The sequence below is a fragment of the Ovis aries genome, chromosome 20 (assembly GCF_016772045.2).
Source record: "Ovis aries strain OAR_USU_Benz2616 breed Rambouillet chromosome 20, ARS-UI_Ramb_v3.0, whole genome shotgun sequence".
Lineage (NCBI taxonomy): Eukaryota > Metazoa > Chordata > Mammalia > Artiodactyla > Bovidae > Ovis > Ovis aries.
Genome location: NC_056073.1, coordinates 39,750,906 through 39,776,861, shown reverse-complemented (window position 1 = coordinate 39,776,861; position 25,956 = coordinate 39,750,906). Strand labels below are relative to the sequence as shown.

The 25,956-nt window shown below is 42.0% G+C and overlaps 1 protein-coding gene across 16 annotated transcripts in view; it reads right to left on the bottom strand.

The window, feature by feature from the left end:
- The window catches only part of ATXN1 (ataxin 1), a 430,615-nt gene that overhangs the window by 245,016 nt on the left and 159,643 nt on the right, over positions 1 to 25,956 (bottom strand). For 15 of the 16 annotated variants that reach the window (XM_060403504.1, XM_060403497.1, XM_060403500.1 and 12 more), the window contains one exon: positions 10,071 to 10,198. The exons of the other annotated variant lie outside the window; for it this stretch is intronic. The gene's annotated coding sequence lies outside the window, so the exon portion shown is untranslated. The remainder of the gene's footprint in view (positions 1 to 10,070; positions 10,199 to 25,956) is intronic. 16 annotated transcript variants of the gene reach the window in all.

Below are 25,956 nucleotides of genomic sequence, written 5' to 3'. Positions count from 1 at the left end.
TCATCAATCAAAGACGGTCTCCCTAAGTTTCTTTACTTAATTCAATTTTCTTGTACTGCTCCGACTGCATTTTCCAAACAAAGCTGTTCTTTTCTATATGTGATAGTTTAATCCTGCAAACATTCTCAGGAATAATAAACAAACAACCGGGGCACATTTTCTGCCACAAATTGCACTCTGCAACATTCTTTATCCAAAGCATTTCAAATTCCAAGCAAGCAGACACGTTTGTATTGCAAGACCTGCACACAATAGGGAATGCCTATTTTTAGACCCTTATTGACACTTAAATCTGTTAATATTTAACTCCTACTATTGTTCTAAAGGATGAATAAGCAAACTCTCCTGCACACACAATGTTGTATCCAGCACTTTAATTCTAATAGCAACGGCTGCTAAAAGGAATTCTACTTTCACTATTCGGTATCATCCTTTCTAATTAACGTCAATGCGTCTTTTCCACGGGAGGGTGTAGAGAGCAGATGCACCTGTGTGCCATGTCTGTGGATATCCACACAAATGCACACATGTACATGAGTGCAAATACAAATACACTCATATGTATACGGACTGGTCCCCATGGTAATATTCACTTACAAATAGAGCTTGTCCCACACCCCCTACTTGCATGGGAATATACACAAACAGCATCTAATCCAGTTGATTTCCTTTCATTAACTTTTGTAGCAGATTAAGATAAAAAGCTTTAAAAGCGCCAAGTAGACACTTCATGGAGTCTGTGATTAAGAGACACAGAAGCTAATGAGACAGATGGGCTGCTGCATAAAGGGAATTTCAGCATGCCAGCCCATACTGCGGAGAAATTTACTGCGCTTCACCTTTTCCGTGGCAAAGTCTTCATCACTTAGCACCCTACTTATTTAACTCTTGTCCCTCTCACAGACCCCCTCTTAGTTCTGCCCAAACCTCCTGAAATGAGGATTATTAAATAAAACAAGACAACATTTTTTTTTTAGTCTGTTATTCAAAGTTTACTCAGAAGCAATATTTACTATAAAATCATGTGGTTTCTAGCTCAACAGAGAGTAGACAACTCTGTTAACAGAGCTAGCTGGAAATTTTTTAGAAAAATACCATAAACACAGAAAAATGAGGAGCAGAAAAAAAATTCACATATGTTTTTAAATTATTCACAATAGATTTTTCCTCCAAGTGGTTGGTCCTCTAAGTTTTTCTTGCACATACAGGGGATTACTCTCCCTATCAGCTTCTCCATAAGAATGCAGCATATTTACAAAATAACATATGCAGAGAGCCTTACAACTCACCAGAGTTTTTAAGCATTCCCACCCTTGGTCACAGCATACCTGTTAGATATAATTATCTCTGTTTCATAGATTAAAAGAAAAAATCTCAGATTTTCATGTGCTTCTAAATGAAACTCCATACTTTAAAATTTTCCCCATATATATATTTTAAAAGTTCTCTCTTCTCTGGTTAAATTAAAATGCCCTGGTTCCTTTAGTATCTGCTTCCTTTATTCCCTGGAATCTCCCTCTTGAGAAATCTGATGTCCTATGAACTGATGATCTGATTATTTCTACACTGACAATTCTTTCCTCTGGGCTTTAAAAAAATTGTTTTGTGCACATCGTTGAAAGTTTTTCAATTTTATCAATTTTACTATGACTTCCATGATCTTATTCTAATGTTTCTCACAATGGTAACTTGCACTCCTAGAAAAATCTGAAGAAGTTGCCATTTTTATCCGACTGCATTCGTCTACCAGGCTCATTTCTTGAATCTTCTTCCCAGTCACTGTTACTGCAAAGATCTTTGAATTAAATAGAAGGGCTGTCCTTTCTGTTTTTGGAGGGGGAAGGGGCTGTCCTTTCTGATCTGCAAGATCATTCTGCCTGAGCCATTTAAAAGGTGCTTTAATATAACAACTGTTCAGCGTGGTACATTCTGGTGTCATAAATACTGCACCATGGTATTATCCTATGCAGGGGGCAAAAGGAGGAGGTGGCTCTAAAAGACAGATCTATTTAAGTGCCAACACAGCCTAATAATTAGACCACTGGGAACAGAGAGAGAAAAATCACAAGATTATAGCCCAGTGGCCTAGCAGACAAGCCCCGTCTCCGGCGGGTGTAGGAGATTATTGAGTTGTGGCCACCATTGAGCTTCTGGACCTGAAGTCTATCCTTTCTAGCCCACAGAGATAATCCACCTTCGGGGCATCCCATCCTCCCTTCCTGTTGCCCAACTCCACTTTCCAGGCTCTTTTAATTGGATTATTTTGGAATCTGCTATTTCTGTCTCCCTCCTTTCCCCAAACTGTCATATAAGTGCTGCAGCTCGACTGTTACACAGCTGCCAAATTTCACTCCAGAGATGGCTGTATTTCAGTGGCAAGCGAAGTGCTCGTCCTGTGCCATCTGAATACCCATTTAAGAGGTTCGGCATCTGGAGGGGGTTGCCTTGATGCAGGAAAGCAGTGATCTGTTTGGCTTTATTTTGTATCACCATCGCCCACACTGGAGGAGCCGGTCATTCTTTAGCTCCACCTGAACACGAAGGAGGAAAAAACCCAGAAAACACTCTACACATACACAACAAACGCACGAAGAGAACAGAAACGGTGACTGGGGCTTTTCACAGGTTCTTTTCTATGGGGACTTCAAAGCCTTAAAACATCAAGGATGTCAGCTGACGATCTTTTTCAGAAGTGGAAGAAGTCTCAGAGAGTAGCCCACTCACGAAGCAGATATTTCATAGAAAACTTGGAAGCAAAGCGAGTACTTTGTTCAAAGCCCCCCTGATCCCCAGACCCAGGGCGTTCCACTTGAACTTGAGTTCAGCCACAGATGCACTCAGAGGCTCACATCTCTGCCAGGGGAGCCAAACACACCCCCAGCTTATAAAGCATATGATATCAGCACTCAGTTGCTCGTTTTGTTTGGTTATACTTATTTTAGCTACTCAAGAAAAATCTCTACCAGGGGAAAAAAATAAAAAACAAGAGTGTGAAATAGGAGGGAGAAGCAACAGAGTAGAATTAGCAGTAGCAGATGCTTTAACCAGGCGCCAGGACAGAAAATGTTCTAAAAGTTTATACGCATATAATCCTCAGAGTGACCTGTTGTCGTTACTTTAAAGAAAAGAAAAATGAGAAAGAAGAAAGAGTACCCCCAAAGAGAAAACAGGAGGCAGAGTAAATTGCCAAGTCCTAGAAACAGCCTTCCCAAATTTTATTCAGACAGTAAAAATCTAAAAAAATACCACTGATGTAGTTCTCATTTAATCTAAAGAGATACTCATAATCCTTCTTGATACCACTTGGCCTCTAGAGGCATGAGTCTTCTGTTTCTTGCTAACTCAAGAAAGTACATTATTCCCAAGAATGTCTGTATACTGCATATTTCTAAATCTTCTAATGATAATGGTTCTTTTAGCAATCAATGACTTGGTATCTGAACCTTGGTGAAATGAAGCACTAATGAATTTTGAGGGGGTCCTGAGTTAGGGGGGAAGGGGTCTAAATGATTTTCATGTTCCCTTCCATCTCTAAGGGCTTTCCTTGTAGCTCACAGCTGGTAAAGAATCTGCCTGCACTGAGGGAGACCTGGGTTCGATCCCCAGGGTTGAGAAGATCGCCTGGAGAAGGGAAAGGCTACCCACTCCAGTATTCTGGCCTGGAGAATTCCACAGACTGCATAGACCATGGGGTCGCAAAGAGTCGGACACAACTGAACGACTTTCACTTTCATCTTTCACTTTCCACGTCTACATACTCTAACACCAAAGGCTATAGCAGGTAATAGTCTGGAATTTAGAAAACATATTTAAATGCTTCATCTCATTTGATAAACTCTAAAAGGAAAAAAGAGAGTAATTCAAAAAGTACCACTGAATACTGACACTGATATTTTTACGTTTAGTCATCACTCACACTTTGGATAGTACAGTTTGCCAACACTGAGAGCAGTGTTAGTGTATTAGAAGGAAAGAAATTTCTGCAGCATTCTACTTTAGCATCCCAACATGGAAAGCAAAACAAAAACCAAAGAACAAAAAAGGTAGGTTTTGGTATCAAATATTTTCTCATGGGTTTCCTGTCATATGACAAAATATTCTACCTCATTTCAGGAACGGTAAAAGACTTATGTGAATGTTTGCACACTGACACAGTAAATTATATTATTTATGAGACTCTTCAAAGAATAAAATGCTTTATACAGAAGTCTGGTAAATTATTTTAGATACTCGAATACACCCCAAAATAGTTTTGAAAAGCTATGCCTACATATAAAAAACACTATGTACCCTGCAGTCTTCGTCTCTAGGATTTTCATTTTGCCATGAAAAATATCATTAAGGGTCTCAAAGTAATTTCTTGTTGTTTAGTTGCTAAGTTGTGTCCAACTCTTTGAGACCCCTGTCTGGCTCCTCTGTCCATGGGATTTGCCAGGTAAGAATACTGGAGCGGGTTCCTTCTCCAGGGGATCTTCTCAACGCAGGCATCAAACTGGCGTCTCCTGCACTGGCAGGGGGATTCTTTACCACTGAGCCATTAGGAAAGGCTGTCTCAAAATAATACCTTTCCCCAAACTGGCTATGAGTTACGGAGACTACCTTCAACTGGAAGAAACTAGTATAGAAAAAGGAAGAACATATTTATTCTAAAAGATAATTTAGGAGAAGATCTCTATTTTAAAGATTTAATAAATATCCATAGGGTTTTCTTAACCATGGAAATGGGCATTGCAAATCCCAGGGTGTGTGTTGGGGGTCTGGGTGGGTTGGGTTAGGGGGTGGGACGGACAACTAAACTAAATGAACTGGGCTTGTCAAAGAAAGGAAAAGCATTTGAGTCAAATATATGGTAGAAGTTTGAGCACCAGAATAAGGTGACTAGGAAGGAAGAATACAGAGGAAAACGGTCCCTCAGTGATAGCAAATCCAAAGCCAAAAATGTAGCCTTTACCAAGCCCATGTTGAAGGTCAAAGGAGATAAAATAAATCTCTGAGTGGATTTTATTATTTAAGAGACCACTAAAAGCACCCAGGAATGGAGGGAGGAAGGTAAGAAGAACCACAATCCCAGAAATAAGCTGAGGGGAAGGGTACCGAAAAGCCAAAGAGGCCAAGAGGCACCAACTGGAGACTCTTTTGATCCAGAACTTAAACCTATGTGAAGTTAACTAGAATTAATGGCTCTTGCCCACAGAAGGGAAAATTAATTATACCATGCGTCTCACTCTCTAAGGATGGTGGATAAGGTAAGAGCAGGGAAGTAATTAGTCAAAGTTAGAGTAAGGTTAATGTGTTCTGGGGACGATGCCACCTCAATTCTTCCTTTGAGTGACAGATGAAAAAAAGACAACCCCACCCTCCACTGTGAGCCGCCCACTCCTCTGTCTCCCATGCTTATACAGTCATAGAGTAAAACCTACCCACTTCACCGTTTGTTAAAATACAGATTATTGACAGTGTGCACTGCTTCTAAAGCAATGACAAACCTAAACAGGGTGTTGAAAAGGAGAGACATTACTCTGCAGACAAACGTCCATATAATCAAGGCTATGGTGTTCCCAGTGGTCACTTATAGTTGTAAGAGCTGGACTGTAAAGAAAGCAGAAACACATCAAAGAACTTGATGCTTTAGAACTGCGGTGCTGGAGAAGACTCCTGAAAGTCCCTTGGACAGCAAGGAGATCAAACCAATCAATTTTAAGGGAGATAAACTCTGAATATTCACTGGAAGGACTGATGGTGAAGTTTCAGTATTTTGGTCACCTGATATGAACAGATGACTCATTGGAAAAGTCCCTGATGCTGGGAAAGATTGTGGGCAGAAGGAGAAGAGGGCATCAGAGGATGAGATGGGTGGACAGCATCATGGATGCAATGAACACGAACTTGGGCAAACTCCAGGAGATGGTGAGGGTCAGGGAAGCCTGGTGTGCTGCAGTCCATGGGATCGCAAAAAGTCGGACATGACTAGGTGACTAAACAACAACTATTTCTGTTACCTAAACGGAGAGACTTTTTTGCCAACAAAAGTCCGCCTAGTCAAAGCTGTGGTTTTTCCAGTAGTCACGTATGGATGTGAGAGTTGCACTATAAAGAAAGCTGAGTGCTGAAAAATTGATGCTTTTGAACTGTGGTGTTGGAAAAGACACTTGAGAGTCCCTTGGACTGCAAGGAGATCCAACCAGTCCATCCCAAAGGAAATCAGTCCTGAATATTCATTGGAAGGACTGATGCTGAAGCTTCAATATTTGGCCACCTGATGCAAAGAAATGACTCATTGGAAAAGACCCTGATGCTGGGAAAGATTGAGGGCAGGAGGAGAAGGGGACGACAGAGGATGAGATGGTTGGATGGCATCACCAACTCAATGGACATGAGTTTGAGTGAACTTCGGGAGTTGGTAATGGACAGGGAAGGCTGGTGTGCTGCAGTCTATGGGGTCACAAAGAGTCAGATACAACTGAACAACTGAAGTGAACTGAAGATCAATGGCTGCAAGATTTTTATAGACCCTGACAATTGCGCATCTAAGCCAAGTTTGATTCTTGTCTTCTCTCTGCATTTCCAGTCTGGTCCTGCCGTCAATAGTCCCAGCCCCCTGCTGGTCCCTATCCTCTGGCTCTTTTTGTCTCAGCCTTCCAGATCAACAGCTCTTTCTCCACTGGTTTCTCCAGTCTCTCATTTCAGATGCACTCTAAACCTTTTATTTTTTTCAATTTTTTAATTTGCTTCAAAGTTAAACCCAAGACACAGCGACGTCATAAGAAATCCATTAAGAAACATTTTTCTAGGTTGAACACCTGTTGCCCCAACAGAGTGTGCACCTGTTAATTACTTTCATTTTACAATCACTGCTGCCTCACCACTATACCAACACCACCTAAACTGCATGTGTGGTGTTCCCAATATTCTCAGTTATACCCTAACTTCACTAACTGTGAAAGTTTTCTGGCATACCCTGTCACTTGAATTCTTTGGCTACTTTTGAAGATGAAGTCCAAAGAACTCTTAAATGATTCTCCTTTGGAAGAAGTTATTTCACTGGTATTAGCAACTAGCAACTGGCCCAAGCCTCCTTTTGGAATGGTCCAGATCATCTCCCCTCTTCACCCAAACCAGGTTCAGATGCCATCAACAGTATCTCCCTTAGAAATGTAAGCTCCATCCAGGCAGGGCCTGTGCCCACATTCTTCCATTCCGTATCTCCAGTGCTTAGAACTCTGCTAGTACCTGTGTGTGTGCACGCGTGTGCTCACTCAGTCACATCCAGCTCTTTGCGGCCCTAAGGACTGTACCCACCAAGTTCCTCTGCGCATGGAGATTTCCAGGCAGGAATACTGGAGTGGGGTGCCATTTCCTCCTCCAGGGGATCTTCCCAACCCAGGGATGGAACCCGCTTCTCTTTCTTGCACCTCCTGCATCGGCAGGCAGGTTCTTTCCCACTAGCTCCACCACCCAGTAGCCCCCAAAGAGGTATTTGAATGAATACATGAGGGATGAATGACTAAATGAGACCAGGATTGAAAGACATCGTCTCAAATTTCTTCCAGTTCAAAATTTGTGCTCTCGCTCTGCACTGGCAAAGTCTGAAGGCACTCCCGAAGGCACTCCCAAAGGCCCTATGGGACTCTGACGATTGAGTTTTCAACAATGATTTGGCCTGGCCTTGCAGGGAAGTGTCTCACATGACTGCAAAAATGGTTTGGTTATGGAGGCAACCCCAGCTGCTGTGAAACGTGGTTAAACATTCCCACTCTTCCACCTCCCTAGAGAAATTCATCCGTAAGCCCCTAATAATCAACATGTCTGCATTTCTGCACAGCAGCCAGCAAGGCGCAGCAAGAGCATCCTTTCTTCCTTTCTGTCTGAGTCCCTGTTGCTTCTGTAATTGGGGAGGAATTGAATGCTATCCAAATACCAAACCTCCCATATGGCAGCTTTACCACGTCCTTGCTGCCGAGATGCATGGCCGTGCTACCTCCGCTCGCTGGAGTCTGGCAGGACACGATGCACTCCTTTCCCGACCTATATTTGCTGACACATTTGTTGTCCTCTCTCCCTTTATGAACTTATTAATTTTGTTGGGATAACATATGTATGTGCATAAATACAAGTTTTGTTTTCTTAGGTGTCCTCATAATCATTTGGAGGAGAATAATTTATGGCCCACTAAAGAGGAGTTCTTAAGCTAGACTGTCTTAATTAGGAATTCAGATGTTCCTCTCTTTACTGAAAAATACAGAGCTGTGCAAATGAGACTGGAAACCTGGGCCAAAACAAATGTACATACACAGGACTCGCGGAGTCCCCGGTGAAAAGCATTAGCTTTCCTGAAGCCAGACCAGTCCCCGTGGGTTTGTGTCCTTAATGCCCAGTCTCACTCTGCCTCTTTTTCCCTTCTACGTTTCAGCCTTGTGATGTGCCTCAGGGGCTGAGGGACTCGCACCTCCACAGTTTTCTCTGTGCACTTATGAAGGATAAAGTATATATTTCCTAAGAAGTATACAATTCCTAAGACCTTCTTCCTTCCTAAGAAGGTCTCTGATTCTACCTTCTCTTGCATTTTTTTTTAAGTGAAAGGAAGCTTATTTAATACCACTGAGGGAATAAGATAAGCCTAGCACGGCAGCTTGCATATGTGGAGCTGAATGGTTGGGGATTCAGCGCAGCTCTAAGAGGCCAGAAAGTCGGCCTGACCCAAGGTCCTCGCTGTATCTCAGGAGCAAGGCCGTCCAGGGAGCGGGAGGGGGATTTGAGGCTCTGCTCTCACATAAGGGTTGCTCCAGGGACCCACTGGCCAGGTGCCGTAGCTGTTCTGAGACTTCAGAGCTTTGTCGGAAATGCGGTCTGACGTGAAGACTTTAGTCAACCCGTTTCTCCAGACCTAGGATTACTCCATGAATTCTAATTAAGACCATTTGGAAATATACTATTCCCTTTCTGCATCCCAGAGGAGGATGAAACAAGAGAGGAAGAAGGAAAAAAAAAAAAAAAACAATTTTACAGGAATGGAATTACGCTACGGTTACTGCCATACTTTTCTTTTCTTTTTTTTACTTTGATCATGACCATTTTCTCATAGCATTACTCTTTTGGAATAGGACTCAAATGATTTCATGCTTCTTGATTTAGTCCTATTTCTCAAATGTCAACTATTGGTTAAGTTTCAAGCATGCTACTATCTACAGAAGAAAGGTCCTTCAAAATGGTATGATTTACAGATAATGCACTGCCCCACCCCCCAAAAAATAACCCAACATGTGGAAAGACCCTGGTTCTCATAATCAACTGGCAAATATTCTTCCTTTTTACAAATTCTGGACACTGGCAAAATTTTATGGAAGTATGTCTCTCCTACACTGCACCTCTGGAAATATAAACTGGTATGACTTTATTGGAAAGTAATTTGGCAACAAGTGTCAAGAGTCTTAAAACTTGAAAATGCTTAAATTCAGAAATTTACTGCTAAGGAACTATCCCAAGGAAACCATCAATAATGGCAACTAACATAAAGCCATAAGAACATTCTTGGTAGCATAAAGGCCAAAAAAAAAAAAATAGAAATAACTTAAATGTCCAACTAGAGGGGATCAATTAAATTACTTCAGGATATGTATTTAATGGTATACTATATAATCACTAAAATCATATTGTAGATAAATAACTTGCTATGAAAAGATGTGCATCACGGCACTGTGAAGAGGAACAAAAAGATTATATAACACCGTATATTGCATTGCTCCCTTAGACCATCTGATGGGACATGGTCTCTGTAGCTGAACTGATAAACACAATCGCCAGTTATCCCCTTTCTTATTAACGCCTTGTTATCATCCTAGCCGATGATCTCAAAACAAGTAGCAGTTAATTTCTTTCCCAAAAAGCAAGAGGTCCGTTTTTATAAAGAGATGGAGAGATGGAGAACACATCAATCTATAGATGTATGTTTGTTTTGTGTGTGTGTATGTGAGTGTGCATGCGAATAGGTATGTAAGCATCCCCACGACTACCCTGGATCTTTTACAATGAAATGAGAGCTATTTTTGGTTAAAGATGCCAGAGATATTTACCTGTACATGTGCTTTCATCACAAGGGAGAGTCCTAAGCAGTTAGTTCCTTCCCATCAGATCTTCTCAGACAGATTTTGCTTGAGCAGAAGGGGAGGCAGCAGAGAAAGTCAATGTGAAAAGCCTAGACCTGTAATTATAAAAACAACATTCCCACTGAGTTAGGCCGTTTTCTGCAGTCTTCATTCACATGAGCTGAATTCTCAGAAAAGAGAAACATATTTGCATAATCTCTCTCGCCCTCTTTCACACACACACACACCCCCCACACACAGTTCTTAATTCAGAATGCCAAAAACTCAGCGAGCAGACCCATGGCAGGTCCTTGGCTTCTGCTGAGGGATTGCTTCCCACCGCATCTCCTGACCTTAGGAATCATACCATCAAAATACTCTTTTCCTTCCCCTCCTTCTCTGCCTATCGATCTCAAGACTTCAGAGAAATGAGAAACAATTATTCTGCAGAAGATGTCATAAACATTACTGAATCTGATGCTCTCTGAGATTTTTTTCCTAACCACAGAGGTAAGCAAGTTCGACACATGTATTTACATGGAAGCCTGACTTTCACTTTCGAAACGAACAGTGCCTCTCTGTTGATGACTCAGGTGAAGCCTGGAATCACTGATCGTCAAAGTCATCATGGACATTATTGAACGCTGACTATATTCCTGGCACCCCACTCCACCACACCCTGTGAAGTAGTGAAAAATCATTATTACCTGTTATTGACAAGAAAACTGGGCATTTGTATGGCTAACAGATGTTAAAGGCAGTATTTTAAGCCACTATCTTTCACACAAAGCCATGCTCATAATTTCAGTGCTATAGATTTTTCCCAAACTGATCTAACTATCAACACTCTTGTACTTACTATAAACACATCAAGTATTAATTCAACATCACCTTATTTTTCCCCAGAGTTGACATGTCACCTAAGTTTTAGCATTACAAACTCTTTTTGGATTGGATTGTCCTTTGATCTTAGTTTCCAAGCAAAATCGAAATCAACATGTTCCTATTTCCATCAGGAGTAAATTCATAGTTATTTCAATAAATTTAAAATGTCAATCAATCCCAAATCCAGATGCCAAAACACTAAGGAAAAACCTAAAATCTAAGTCCTACCCAAATGACTAAATGACTAAATTTTATTAGAAAGAAGGCAGATAATAAAATCAAGAGCCATATGTGAATTCCTCATTTAAAATATGGAAGTAAAGACAGGAATTTCTATACATTATGCCTATAGAATAAAAATAAAACATTTTAACATTTTAACCTATTTACAAATTCTACCTACTGTAGGTCTTACAATGACTGTGCACAAAATAGAGATGAGCGTATCAAGAAACCGACACAGTTATTTACGGGTCACATATTAATTTCCCTTTCGTACCTATGAACGTTTGCAGTTGCTCGCGCTATTCTGGTTATGCCCCTGTGCCTTTGCACATGCCCCGCCCTCTGATTATCATACCTTTCCCCTCTTGCCAACTAGAAAATGCCTACTCATTCTTCAAGGCCAACTTCCAATCTCAGTCCCTTTTGATGACTTATCCATCCTTCCCTGATGTTTTCTGGAGATCCAAGCAGAGTGGATTCTGCCCTCTCCTGTGTTTCCTTAGCAATGGTATCGGTGGAACCTTAACATCTTCCTTTTTCAAACTATACCCCATATCCAACCATCCAATCATTGAATCCACCACCCTTCCCTTCTCCCCTGACCACCACCTCTGCTCCAGGCTGCCCACCATCACGATTCATCTGGACTATTCCACTGGCCTCCCAAGTGGTCTCCCTGCTCCCACCCCACCCCCCTACAGCCCATCCTCAGAGATTGCCTAACGCATGGCAATGGCTTTCTACTGAGCTTGGATTCTGACCATGGCCCCCAGGGCCCAGATGGTCCAGCCCTTGCATTATTTTCTAGCCTGCATGCAGCTCTCCTGGCTTACTTTTAATTCCTGGGAAGTACCTTGCTTTCCTAGACCTCAGGGTCTTTGCAAATGTCCTCTTCCTTGTTGAGTTCAGTTCAGTTCAGTTGCTCAGTCATGTCCGACCCTTTGCAACCCCATGAATCGCAGCACGCCAGGCCTCCCTGTCCATCACCAGCTCCCGGAGTTCACTCAGACTCACATCCATTGAGTCCGTGATGCCATCCAGCCATCTCATCCTCGGTCGTCCCCTTCTCCTCCTGCCCTCAATCCCTCCCAGCATCAGAGTCTTTTCCAATGAGTCAACTCTTCGCATGAGGTGGCCAAAGTACTGGAGTTTCAGCTTTAGCATCATTCCTTCCAAAGAAATCCCAGGGCTGATCTCCTTCAGAAAGGATTGGTTGGATCTCCTGGCAGTCCAAGGGACTCTCAAGAGTCTTCTCCAACACCACAGTTCAAAAGCATCAATTCTTCGGCGTTCAGCCTTCTTCACAGTCCACCTCTCACATCCATACATGACCACAGGAAAAACCATAGCCTTGACTAGACGGACCTCAAATCATGCATATTCTTCACCAAATAACCGTGTATCTTCCCTCCTTTGGCTCAGTCCTTTTCTCCTCAGAGGTGCCTTTCCTCACCTCCTCGGCCAGCTCACTGTCCCCTTGTTGTTGTTCAGTTGCTAAGTCTTCCGGGCTCTTTGAGACCCCAGGCACTACAGCACACCAGGCTCCTCTATCCTCCAGTATTTCCCAGAATTTGCTCAGATTCATGTCCATTGAGTCGGTGATGCAATCTAACCATCTCATCCTCTGCAGCCCCCTTCTCCTTTTGCCTTCAATCTTTCGTAGCATCAGGGATCAGTACCAGTAGCCCTAACTACACACTTTACAGAATCACTCTCTCCTTGGTTATACCGATCACATTTGTAATTTTACTTTTTAAATTTTTAATTAAAATTTTAAAATTAATTTAATTTAAATTAAATTAATTTTTACTAATTTAGTAAGTTGTTAAATTCATTGATGAATGGTTGTTTCCCTCACCAATTAGTAAGTTCCATGAAGGCACAACTGTATAAGTTCTCGCCCATGCTTTTATCCTATTTCAACACAATGCTGCGTACATTATAGGCATTTACTAAAAATCTGCTGAATCCTCTGTTCTCCACTGTCTCCCACAGTTTGCTGAAATTCATGCCCAATAACACCTTGTACCAACTCTTGTTAAAGCAATTATCATATTCTCTTGTACTTGTGTCTTAAGCAAGTTAATCACTCCCAGGACACTGTTGAGTCCCATAAAGGCAAGAGGGGGTAGGTACTACCTCGTTCCACTCTCCCCATGAGTTTAGCACAGCAGCCTGGCACATAGATATTCAATAAATAAGTATCTGTTGAATGAACAAAAAAAATGTGTGTGTATGTGTGTGTGTTCAGTCATATCTGACTCTTGGCAACCCTATGGGCTATAGCCTGCCAGGCTCCTCTGTCCATGAGATTCTCCAAGCAAGAATACTGGAGTAGGTTGCCATTCCCTCCTCCAGGGGAGCTTCCCAACCCAGTCTCATGTCTCCTGCATTGGCAGGCGGGTTCTTTACCACTAGGGCCACCTGGAAGCTCCATATATATATACACATATATGTGCATATATATACATATATCTGAAATATGTGTGAAACTGCAGACTTGCATATTTTAAATACACTATTGATACAGTATATTTAAAGTATTATTATATGTTCTGATGAACAATAGTTACAAATTCATCTGTAAAATGGGCATAAAAACACTCATATAGTAGTTGGGAAAAAATATGTGTAAGTAAAAATGTTATCTCTATATATAGATGTAAAATATGTGTAAAGCTCCAGAGCTTTTTAATTTTAAATATTATCATAGAGAGAGAGAGAGAGAGAGAGAGAGAGAAGGAAATGACAACTCACTCCAGTCATCTTGCTTGGAAAACCCCATGGACAGAGGAACCTGACAACCTGGCAGGCCACATTCCATAGAGTCGGACATGACCAAAGTGACTAAGCAGGATATATTACATACATGTAAGTGAAATATTCGGCACTGAGTTCAGAAGACTGGAAGCACTTGATGGACATTATCATTAGGGCAACCAAGCTGAATTTACAATTCATGCTTCAAATTTAACAGTGTTACTTGCTAACATTTTTTCCTATTAAAACATTAATTAGCATTAGCATCTCCATAAGGCCATAGAGAGATTATCAAGAGGCCCTCAGTACACTAAGGATAAAGGAGAGTTTTACTGTCTGCAGCTGAAGGGCCAGTATTGTTTCCGGAATCTGCAGTGTACGTGCAGAGGTACAGACGCTCCAACAGAAAAGAAGTCTGTCTGTCAAAAAGTTACCTATAAAATCTAAATGACAGAAACAACAAATATTATCATTCAAGCACTATAAATATTTAGCTGAAATAATTAGAAACACTTACTGTGAATTATTTCTTTCGCTAAAAAAACCCAAGAAAGTGATACATATTCATCTATCTCTTTTAATTACTAAACAGATTTTATAAATATTATGTATTTGTCTAATGAATACACCATAAATGTTCATGCTATTCTGGTTTAGAATTGCTAAAATTTAACAGATTATGCAAAGAAGGGAAAAGAAGCAAGAAAATTTTGCAACTGTTTTCTTTGGGGAGGGAGGGTTGCGGAATAACATAAGAACAAACTATTTACAAATGCTACCAGTACACAGTTGAGCAGAATGTACTGGTAACAGTTTTTTCTACAAAGCAAACTTATAATTTAGCCTTATATTGCTCTTTCTGTTGCATACTGGCTGAATTTAAATAATAAATACTACTTTATATATACTGTGTGCTACTGAAATATAAAGTACTATCATCGTGTTTTGAGATTTCTATTCTCAATTCATTTTTATCTCCGTGATAAATAATAAAATTCAAAGCAAGTCAGATTTCAAATTGTGGCTTACCCATCTTCTGAGAAGTAATAGAGTTACAGACGGGAAATGTTATAAAAATGCTAACTTCCTTTTTTATTGAAATACAGTGGATTTACAATGTTGTGTTAGTTTCAGATGTACAACAAAGTGATTCATTTACACACATACATATACATATCTTTTTCAGATTCTTTTCCATCACTGGCGATTACACAATAATGAATATAGTTTCCATTGCTATACAGTAGATCTTTATTATCTATTTTCCATATAGGAGTATGTATCTGTTAACCCCAAACTCTAATTTATGTATATTTATCTAAACACTAAACTACCTACATTTACTTAAATGCTAAGTTCCTAATTGTTTTACAAGTAGGATTTTAAACTGAGTTATAATTCTACTCATTGGCTACAACTATCAGCCAGTTTAATATGATGCAAATCTATTGTACCTTGCAACATAATTAAGATGAAAAAGTAGGACAGATAAATTTAGCAAAAAAAAAACCAAAGTCTTAAATCTACTTAGACTATTTTTCTCAGAATTTCTGAATAATTTCATTATTGTGATGCTTGTGTTAATGTCGTAAAATCTAGTGAAATCTTAGTAATTTACAAGGCAAAATTTCTTTTTACTTATGCTGGTCCTTTAATTGGGAATGCCCTTCTTATTCATTCAAATGCTACTCTTCCTTTAAGATTCAGCTCAGATATCACCTCCTTGGTGACATGCGTCCACACATACTGTATTTGTCCTACCATGTAATGAATGATCTGTGTCCCTCTCTAGACTCTGAGATGCTTAGAGTCACGTCTCTAAGCATGATCAGGTCTCGAATTTTTCTCAACAACCTGCACAGTCCTCTGCACATAAAAATTCTCAGAAAAGACTGCTTCAATGTGTCAATGAACAACACACATCCAGATACTCTTAAGACTATGGTGAAAATGTCCCTAAATTGTGATCTGAAGTTAGAGGTTAAAGTAAAAAGAAAAAAAATTCACTTTTAGTGAAATGAAACTTTAAGCATTTTCACTTCCAGATGCATCAGCATCACATAAAAGATGTTGGAACTATTTTAGAAAATAGATATTCTGCACATTTTCCCGTCTGAGAATCGGTCTGAAAAATACCAAGCTACACAGGGGGCCTCTGGGTGTTCTCAGGACAAACGTTCAGCTGGGTATTGATTCCACACACTCGTTTAATGGAAATCCGGAGGAAAACTCAACATCCACCACGCCTGCCCGTCACGCACTACTCCTCTATGCAGCCGCTGCAGAGTAAGGCAGGAGTGGGGGCGGGGAGAGAGAGGTTCCCTGGAGACGTCTGTCCTCCCCTCCCAAGACCAGCTAGCACTTCAGCAATGATGCATTCCAGCAGGAGAGAACTCAGGCGATCAGAGAAGCACCACACCCGGCCTGATGGACATTTTCCACTTTCACGGTCATTCTTACCCCCGCATGGATCAATTTCTCACATATCCCCTTTTAATTTCTCAAGACTGAGCCTTAGCAAATATCTGCCTGGCTGCATTACCTAAGACATCATCGTATGCAGACCAAGTCCGACCTCACTCAAGGCTAGTTCTGCTCTGAAAAGCACAGTGGGCAGCAAAAGAACACGTTCCTCCTAACAAGGATCCAGGCTGATCATCCACATTCGGAACCATTCGTCACCGTTGGGACAGTAACTAACGATTTTCCAGGAGGTCACACCAAACCTCCCTTAATGGGTTCTCTTTTCTCCACGGCCCAAGATTTTCTAGGCATTACGCAGGAAGAGGAGCAGAAGGCTTCTGTCAGCCTGATCTTACATCCTCAGCCAGCCAAAACGACCCCAGGGATTTCCCTGTCGGACCACATCTTTTAAGAACCCCATGTGATGTCAAAACACTGTGGATGATGAAAAGGGACTAGATATGAAATGGGTAAAATATGGGAGCAACAGAGAGATTTCTCACTTACGTTATCACCTTTAAAAAATCTGTATTTTCCAAAGGTAATAACGTGCAACAGGATGACTGAAGTTCACACTACTATATGACATAGATGAAACCTGAGAGTAAATCCTCAGAGTTCTCATCACTAGGTAAAAAAATTTTTTTTCTCTTTTTCGTTTTTGTGTCTATACGAGATGATGATTGTTAACTAGACACCATGGTAATCATTCCACGATACACGTACAGTCAAACCATTATGCTATACACCCTAAACATACATACTGCTGAAAGTCAACTATATCGCAAAAAGATGGAAAATAATGTTTAACCCCCCCTATCTTTTGTATTATGCAAACTGTGGAACCCACCTGGTTAGGGAACTGGATCCCACAGGCTGCAACTAAAGATCTCGCATACCACAAAGAAGATGGAAGATCCTGAGTACACCAACTAAGACCAGCAAAGTCAGAAAAATAATTTTTGCTTTCTTTTTTTTTGCTTTACATTGTTGTGTCAGTTTCTGCCATCTGCCAGTATGAATCAGCCACAGGTATACCTATGTCCCCTCCCTCTTGAACCTCCCTCCTATCTCCCATCCCATTCTAACCCTCTAGGTTGTCACAATGCACCAGTCTGAACCCCCTGAGCAATACAGCAAATTCCTATCAGCTCTCTATTTTACATATGGTAACGAATGTTTCCAGGCTACTCTCTCCATTCATCCTGCCCCGTCCTTCCCCCACGGTGTCCACACGTCAGTTCTCTATGTCGACGTCTCCATTGCTGCCCTGAAAATAGTTCATTGGTGCCACCGTTCTAGATTTCATACATATGTGTTAATATACGATATTTGTTTTTCTCTGACTTACTTCACTCTGTACAACAAGCTCTAGGTTCATCCACCCATTAGAACCAACTCAAATACATTTCTTTGTATGACTGAGTAATATTCTACTGTGTATATATGTGCCATAGCTTCTTTACTCCTTCATCTGTTAATGGATGTCTAGGTTGCTTCCATGTCCTGGCTATTATAAACAGTGCTGCACTGAATATTGGGGTACATGTGTATTTTTCAATTATGGTTTCCTCAGGGTATAAGCCCAGTAGTGGGACTGTTGGGTCATATGATAATCTTGGGCTTCCCTGGTGTCTCAGAATGTAAAGAATCCCCCTGCAATGCAGGAGACCTGGGTTTGATCTCTGAGTTGGGAAGATCCCCCAGAGAAGGGAATGACTACTCACTCCAGTATTCTTGCCTAGAGAATTCCAAGGACAGAGGAGCCTGTCAGGCTACAGTCCATGGGATTGCAAAGAGTCAGACACGATTGAGTGATTAACACTTTCCCTTTCACTTCAAGGTAGCTTTATTTATAGCTTTTTAAGGAATCTCCATAGTGTTCTCCACAGTAGCCCTATCAATTTACATTCCCACCAACATTGCAAGAGGGCTCCCTTTTTGTCACACTCTCTCCAGCATTTATTGCTTGTAGATTTTTTGATGATGGCCATTTCTGACCAGTGCGAGGTGATACCTCATTGTACTTTTGCAGTTCGCTAATAATGAGCGATGCTGAGCATCTTTTCATGTGTTTATTAGCCATCTGTATGTTTTCTATGCGGAAATGTCTGTTTAGGTCTTTTGCCCACTTTTTGATTGGGTTGTTTATTTTTCTGGTATTGAGCTGCATGAGCTGCTTGTATACTTTGGAGAAAAGACAACCCTCAGAATGGGAGAAAATAATAGCAAGTGAAACAACTGACAAAATAAATATTTTTTTAAATAGCCATTAAAACCTCATGAGCTTTCATGTTAGAATACCAATTTTTTAAAAAATCCCTGTAATTAGGTTTTGCCAGACTTAGGCTTGGAGGAAAAGGCTTCTTCCCTCTCCCAAAGACCAAGGTCAAAGCTGGAGTCTACTGAACTCCAAGTCTGAGGTCCAGATCATCCAATCTTTCCCCCATGTGTATCTACAGACCTGCTGGGTCTGAGGGTTCAGTTCGGTTCAGTTCAGTCGCTCAGTCATGTCCGACTCTTTGCAGCCCCAGGAATCGCAGCACGCCAGGCCTCCCTGTCCATCACCATCCCCCAGAGTTCACTCAGACTCACGTCCATCGAGTCCATGATGCCATCCAACCATCTCATCCTCTGTCATCCCCTTCTCCTCCTGCCTCCAATCCCTCCCAGCATCAGAGTCTTTTCCAATGAGTCAACTCTTCGCATGAGGTGGCTAAAGTACTGGAGTTTCAGCTTTAGCATCATTCCTTCCAAAGAAATCCCAGGGTTGATCTCCTTCAGAATGGACTGGTTGGATCTCCTTGCAGTCCAAGGGACTCTCAAGAGTCTTCTCCAACACCACAGTTCAAAAGCATCAGTTCTTCGGGTCTGAGGGTAGACTTAGCCAATAGAGTACAAGAGGAGGGGCAAAGAGTATAATGAACAGAACCTCTTTCTGGTACAATGGCCACAGAGGCAGGACAGCACAACAGCAGCCCCAGAAATTGATTGGAAGGATAACTAGTCTACCTTCTTTGACTAACAGGAACAGAGGCCAGGGCAATGGTCAGTGAAACCTAACCAGCTTCAGCCAATATTGTTGCCAGCTGTTTCAAGTTTCTTCCCTATGGCCTTTTATTATTGGCAGTACCCACTCTCTGAATTTTAAATCATCTTGACCATGTTTTCGCATCCCTTCTCCATTCTGGTCTCTTTCTTACTGGTTAACCCCAACAAGGGCTTCCCAGGTGGCGCTAGTGGTAATGAACCCGCCTGCCAATGCAGGAGACTTAAGAGAGGTGGGTTCGATCCCTGGGTCGGGAAGATCCCCTGGAAGAGGAGACGGCACCCCACCCCACCCCAGTATTCTTGCCTGGAGAATCCCATGGACAGGGGAGCCTGGTGGGCTACAGTCCAGGGGGTCACAAAGAGTCAGACACAACTGAGGTGACAACACACATGCACACACCCCAACAAGCAGGAGATGTATGAAAAGCAGACAGCGAGGGAAGGAGGAACTGCACATCTTCAGCTACGCCAGCGGTCCCCAAATTTTTTGGCAACAGGGATCGGTTTCATGGAAGACAATTTTTCCACAGTCTGGGGTGGAGGGGGGATGGTTTCCGGATGACTCAAGTGCGTTACATTGGTTGTGCACTTTATTTCCATTATGATTAGATCATCTCCACCTCAGATCATCAGGCGTTAGATCCCAGAGGTCGGGGACGCCTCACCTATACAATGAGTGTCTCTGAACGTCTAGATGTGATTAAAAGTCAAACAAACAAGTTAATGTTAGTAGTGCCCAGGACGCCTATTTGAGAATTTTTGTTGTCTATCGGTGAGGTCTTCTGCTTCTTCCTAGGTTCTTATACTGTTTAAATTAAGCAGGGCCAAGGGGCCTTACATTAATCACACTAGAGACGCTGCCTCTTTTCAGGCCAGAGAGCTGGAACTTAGCCAGGCAGTGTTAGGAGAACAGTCTTTCCTTCTTGGTCAAGAAACCTCTCCCATTGATTTTCTACTAAGAACATGGTACTGGATGCCCACAAATAGGATGGGGGGAAAAATGTGTCTGTAACCACAGGTGAAATTCCAGATTATGAGACAGCTCTCAAGATCTGCAAAAATACTAAAATCATCACATTTTACAGGCTCCCTTTGTTACACTGATAAGTAAAAATTCTATTAAAACATCGTCATTTGCCACAATGACAAAAAGCTTTTATTTCAAATGACTGTATTCTGATGTTATGATAAAAGTGCGTCTGGCTTTCTATTCAACGACTAGATCATCTTTTCAGGAGAATTCCTGTACTTCACTTGTAAGTGCTTAATGAGGGACTAATTAGTCCTCCCCGCTCTATCCCTTTAAGCTCCTATGGGAAATGAGGTCATGCCCAAAGCACCAGGTGGAGGTGCCATGTACGACTACCTCAGCACAAAGGGCAGTCCTTTCCCCAGCCAAACAGGTATGAGGTCAAGTCTCCCACAAGGGCTCTGTTCTCCACTATCAGGCACAGAGTACAAAAAAAAAAAGCTGAGTATTTATTATCAGATCTTGCGAAAGCACTGTTGCAGGACTGGACCAAGGTTCATTGATCTTAGCTCCTCCTCTCCTTCACTTACTGCCACGTGGCCCCTTCCCGCTCCCTGGTTGGCTGTCCCCTGGGCCCAGACGCACACCTCCAGGGAGCCGGGCAGAAGGCGGAACTGTGGGCTGCTGTTTCAACCTGCATCCCTCCTCCTTCCCATCTGCATACCAGTATCCTCCAGCGAGCCTCTCAGCTCTAAGACACCATCCCGAGGCGGCTCCGTGGCAGCCTGCCAGTGGTTTGAGCTCCTACTCCCTTCTACAAGAGGCATGGTGAGCAAATTAGAGGTTATAAGCACCTCCGGGGGCAGGAGGAAAATTCCTTCGGGCTTTGTAAGGGAACTTCGTCAGCGGTGTCTCCAAGGTAGAAGACGGATGTGTTCACCCACGCCCCTGAGCCCTGCCGACATGGGTGGACCGCCCCCTTCTGTTGGTTATAACCAAGGGAGTAGGGCAGGAAAATGTTTTCCTTGAGAAGAATGTCTTTCATGTTCAAGGTCACTGGGGACCCAGATAAGCAACATAAATCTATTTTCAATGTAAGGTACAGCATATTCCTCAACGGCGGTGTTGCCAAATTCATCCTGAAAGAGATGATGTTGATTCAGTCGCTAAGTCATGTCCGACTCCTTGCAACCCCCTGGACTGCAGCACACCAGGGTCCCTGTGTTTCGCCATCTCCCTCAGTTTGCTCAAACTCATATCCATTGAGTCGGTGATACCATTCAACCATCTCATCCTCTGTGGCCCACTTTTCCTTTCGCCTTCAGTCTTCCCCAGCATCACAGAAAGGTGGCTGGAAGTAAAATATTCAGCTCCCACCATGGGTTAAAGTTTTATTAGAAAACCAAGAAAGCACACATCCTGGCCAAGGGACAGCCAAGTGAAGCTGGTGAGTTCTAAACTATGCTGGAAATAGCAGCAGTGGGCAGTCTAGGATTAAGTAAAAGCAGCAGTTAAGAACGATGCTGTGATGCGTGTTACATAGCTGGTCACACCCTGCAGAGGCTGGTTGCCACAGGGGTGTGGCTTTAAGATGACAGCCTCCCAAAAACTCAAGGATACCTGAAATTCCATCATTAGAGTCTTTCCCTTGGTTTAAAGATCCCCTCCCTCTCTCTCTTCAAATTTCAGGATAATATGCTGTCTTGGAAGTAGACTATCCAGACATCCAAAAAAAGAAACACACACACAAACATACATGGAAAGAGAACAAGTTTTGAATCAAAGCTGAGTATTAAATCCCAGCTTTACCACTTTCCAGCTCTGTAACTTCGGGGAAGTTACTTATTGGCTTGATTCTCAAGTTTTTCAGCTGTGAAATGAGACAAACACCTGTCTCAGAAGGTTGGTGCAAAGATGAACTTCCATTAAAAGTACATAAAAGTCTGTGGCCCAGACCACACACATAGCAGACATTCAGACATTAGTTTTCCTCTGCTTTTTTTTTTTTTTCAACAGAGCAGGTCATAATAGGGGAACAACTGAGGACAAATGAGGACACCAGCTTCCTGATGTGGAAATAACAAGGAGGTCAGCAAAGATGGAGTAGGAGGTGGCAGGAGAAAGAGCCACCTTGGACCCAGGACAGGACCTGTTTCCCAAATGTGCTGGGGTCAGCTCTGCTCAGGGCACATGGTGGCTGCAGACTGACAGTCATTTGCAACGTAGACTGCCTGACAAGACTGTGAACCTGGAAAGGGGCCTTCACCAAAAGCCACACCTAGCCCCTCCCAAGGCTCTCCATTGCTTGGTATCCAGCTGGGGAGACGAAGTATCTGGGGACATATGAACAGCCATCCTATTGGGTCACCTGCAAGGGTATAGATTAGGTGAAGCCATGAGCAGGTGGCAGGCAGGCGAGAGAGTAGAAATTAAATGTAGCTTCCGACTTGCTGAAGCCCAGTGATGTCAATCAGACCCCACTGACCCATAGGCCAGATCACTGAGGCTAGAGACTTTCCTGCCAACTTACTGAGGACAGGTCCCACACCAAGGTGTACATCCAGAGATGGTTCTCTTTTCCTAGACATCAGCACCTCCACACTTAGGGATCGCCCCTTACTCACCCTGGAGAGCCAGCCATCCTTGACTTCCAAGGCATGAGCCAAGCCATCTCACCAATCTCTCAGGTGAATGGACCAAACAAAGAGCTAAAAATGGCAGGAGGTGAGGGACTCTAGAGCAGGCTGATGCTGAAATATATTTTTAGGCTAAGAAGACTTTGTATACTATCATGTAAGAATTGAATCACCAGTCTATGTCTGACGCAGGATACAGCATGCTTGGGGCTGGTGCATGGGGATGACCCACAGAGATGTTATGGGGAGGGAGGTGGGAGGGGGGTCCATGTTTGGGAACACATGTAAGAATTAAAGATCTTAAAATTAAAAAAAATAAAAAATAAAAATAAATAAATAAAGTAAAAAAAAGAAAAAAGAAAAAGAAATCCAAAAGACCGCTATGGGACTTCCCTGGTGGTCAAGAGGTTAAGAATCCACCTGCCAACGCAGGGGACACGGGTTGGATCCCTGGTCCGGAAAGATACTGAACCACATCAGTTTATTTCAGTCACTCAGTCGTGTCCACCTCTTTGCAATGCCATGGACTGCAGTACACCAGGCCTCCCTGTCCATCACCAACTCCCGGAGCTTACTCAAACTCATATCCATCGAGTCGGGGATGCCATCCACATCTCGTCCTCTGTCGACCCTTCTTCTCCTACCTTCAATCTTTCCCATCATCAGGGTCTTTTCCAAAGAGTCAGTTCTTCGCATCAGGTAGCCAGAGTATTGGAGTTTCAGCTTCAGCATCAGTCCTTCCAATGAATATTCAGGACTGATTTCCCTTAGGATGGACTGGTTGGATCTCCTTGCACACATGCCGCTGGACAACTAAGCCCATGCGCCGCAAGTACTGAGCCCGTGCTCCAGAGCCTGTGCTCCACAACAAAAGACGCCACTGCAGTGAGTAGCCTGAGCACTGCAACTAGAGGGTAGAACTGCTTTCCACAACTAGAGAAAGCCTGCACGCAGCAATGGAGACCCAGAGCAGTTAAAAATAATTAAAAAAAAAAAAAACACAAAAGGCCACTATGCAGAACATAAACTTTCCCCAAATTTCCTTCTATAATTGCTGCCCATAAAAATAAGCTTAACCTGTACAAGTAGGAAGGAAAGAGGGATTTTTAATAATAAACAGAAATAGCTAATGCAAGTTAACAGGGACATTATTTAGAAACATTAATAGGTCAGGATACCAGCCCTTCTGTTTCCCCAAAAGGCCTCCGTGGAGCACTGCTAATGTGTGGAACACATTTTGGAGATCACTAAACTGACAGTGTTTACTGCTGTAGTGGTTACTGGAGTGTGACTTCAGCAGATTCACTTTTAGAAAATTTCACAATGCAGAACTGGGAAACAAAAATATACGAGCATGGAAATCTGGTTAGTGGCTCACTGTGCCTTTTTCCTTATGCAACTGAAGTGAATTACTGGCCATTATTTTCTATCTAATAATCAAGATGAACAACCTTGGGTTGATTTCTTCTGTGTATTATCATTAACAAATGAAAAAATTCCAGTTGACCTTTCCCTAACCCTTAGTATACTTTTGGCCCATTCCTTCCTTCCTTCCTTTGATGAGTTGTGCGCATGAAGAATTTGGCATCATCTTAATACTAGTTGAGCAGAACCATTATGGAAAGTAAATAAAAACATCGTACAATGATTCCTAAAGCCAAAGGAAATTATTTTGGAATATAATCACTGATTATATTCCATCAGTACAGATAATTAAAAGTTGACTATAGAATAATATTAAACAGCAGGTACAATTTTTTGAAAATTTCTCCCTGATTTTAGCTATGCAAAAACACCGACTGAATTGTTTAACGCTAATCAAATTCATCTCTTCTTAAGAGCAGAGTATAATAAGTGGGTTGCCTGAAAGGAATGCTTTGAACAGAATGCTTCACGATTGTCTGATTAGTCTAAATTTAAAACTCCAACAAAGGCAAGATTATTCTTCTTGAGGTTCAAGATTCACAAGGATTTGGTAATGAAATTCCTTTAGGAGAGCAAATTAAAAAAAAAAAAAAACCTGCTATCTACAAGCTGCCAGTGTTTTATGTCGGTAGAGTGTTTTAAAATCAAAGTCACCATTCATTCAACGATAAATGTTTGTTTGAATAAATGAATGAAAAAAAAAAGGCCTCAAAATGCTTTACAAGTTCAATCACCTCTAAGTTATGAATCAGGCAGGAACTTTAATCATCCCCAAGCGCACAGGCTGAAACGGGTTAAATGTCAGCACTCACCAAGCCAGCCAAAGCCAAACCTGGAAACTGAAGTCATGTCCTTTGATTCGTAGAAAATGACCCAGCTGTTAGGGCCCGTTGCTTAGCGGCCTCACTGCAAACTCTCAATACAATTTGGAATGCATGTTATCTAGGCCAGGTGAGGTAAGATGAAGGAAAACAACAAAGCCAGCCTTGTTCTGGAAATTATTACAGGTAGTCACCAAAAAAAAAAAAAAAAAATCAAGGGGGGAAAAATGGCAAAAGCTCCATCAAAATGCTAAAATAAAAATGAAATTCTTAATATTGACATCTTCACTCTAATGAGACACCTAGAGTGAATTACTCAGTGCCAGAATTGATACTATACTGAGAGTGAGGGAAAAAAAAAACGAGACTGCAGGATATGGGATAAGAAGTGGAACCCAGAGTCTCCTCAGGGATTTTCGAGTTTATTCTTCCAGGAACACTGCTAACACCCATCTTTTTTCCGTTCTGACCTTCTAACAGGATGCAATCCCTGAGCCAGCCAGACACTTAAAATCTATTTGTTTCAGTAACTCAGAGGAGAAATGTAACTAGAAGATTTTTTGCAAGTGGAATCTATTTGGCAAGAGGAATCTGTTTCTATGAGAAAATTCTCATGCATTTCAAGAGCGAGGGTTCTC